Source organism: Pteropus alecto, unplaced genomic scaffold (genome assembly GCF_000325575.1).
Source record: "Pteropus alecto unplaced genomic scaffold, ASM32557v1 scaffold45, whole genome shotgun sequence".
Classification (NCBI taxonomy): Eukaryota; Metazoa; Chordata; class Mammalia; order Chiroptera; family Pteropodidae; genus Pteropus; species Pteropus alecto.
Window position 1 is genome coordinate 25,676,255 of NW_006442491.1, and position 1,493 is coordinate 25,677,747.

Here is a 1,493-nt window from a genome sequence, read left to right on the forward strand (position 1 = left end):
GACTGGGCAGTCTCCATTTTTCTACCTGGTTCCCGTGGGCACAGTACAGGGCCTGTCAAATGTCTAATAAAATCCATATTTAAATATTCATATGAATGTGTCTATTTGTGTGTGTTTATCACTTTCCTGTCAATTTTACTTATCCCGTAAATTTAAATGATTTATAAAAAATGGTGAAAAATAAAGAATAAGAATTAGGACAAGGGAAATACAAATCAGCCCAGAATGCCAAGATCAAAAGGAAAAAAAATAAAAGTTACATGCTGCAAGTAAGATCCCACAGAGTCTTTATGCCTGAACCTTTAATTTGATCTGAGCTTCCTAAGAGTCGAAGAGAAAAGGGAAATTCAATTTTGATTCTAAAGGAAATTTCATACCAGAGAGTTCTTAATTAGAGACTGTGAGAATGTGTTAAAATGTTGCTCAACCTTGACACTATTGACATTTTGGACTTGATAGTTTTTGTTATGGGGGTCTGTCCTGTGCCTTGTAGGGTATTTAGCAACATCCCTGGCCTCTACCTGCTAGATGCCCATAGCAACCCCCTTCCTCAGCTGAGAAAACTAAACATATCTCTAGACATGGTCAGCGTCCCCTGGAATGGGGTTGCTAGATTTAGCAAATACAAATTCAGGATGCCCAGTAAAATTTGAACTTCAGATAAAGAAAAATAATATTGAAGTATAAGTATGTCCCATACAACATTTGGGACATAACTTATACTAAAAAATTATTCATTTTTTATCCAAAATTCAAATATAACTGAGAATCCCATATTTTATCAAGTAACCCCTTCTGGTAGTCAACATCCTCTGACAGGAATAGGATCCTCAGGAGCCTTTCACACACGACGCCCTGCAAAGTGCGCACTCCCAACACCAAATTTTTTAAAGTGGTATAATAGTGAAGATGTTTTTCTTCAGTGCTTCTAATTATTTATATGTAACCAATAGTTTATCTTCTGTTTTGTATCATTTTTAACTGTAAGAATCTGTTGTGAACTATCTTGCAAATAAGTTATATAAATTTTTTTGCCAAAAAAAATTCCCTCTGATTGATAACTACTGTATTAATATACTCAAAACAACCCCTCAGCCAGGGGGTTCTAGAAGGCTGTTTCCTGTAGCATCCATAGAAGGAGCCAAGACTATAACTCTACAATACAATGTTAAAAGAATAATTCTTCAGCATTCTACACAATATCATCCTTTCACACCTTTTTCTGCTTGATGTAAAGTTAAAACCGAGAGACATTTCACTACAACCTGCCCCTGGCCTAAGTGCCCAGAATCCTACTGCAAAAAGATACCAAGGGAGTTTCACCTGCTGGTCCTAAATAACCCTCATGCTGGCTTCCTGTGGTCACCAGCATTACTAAATAGACTCAAGTCATCTTTAGAAATAATCCATTCTTGGATTACTCAATTATAAAAACTGGCTGGGCATTTGGAAAAATAACTAGTTGGATGCCTTTCTCACTCTTCAGTCCAAAA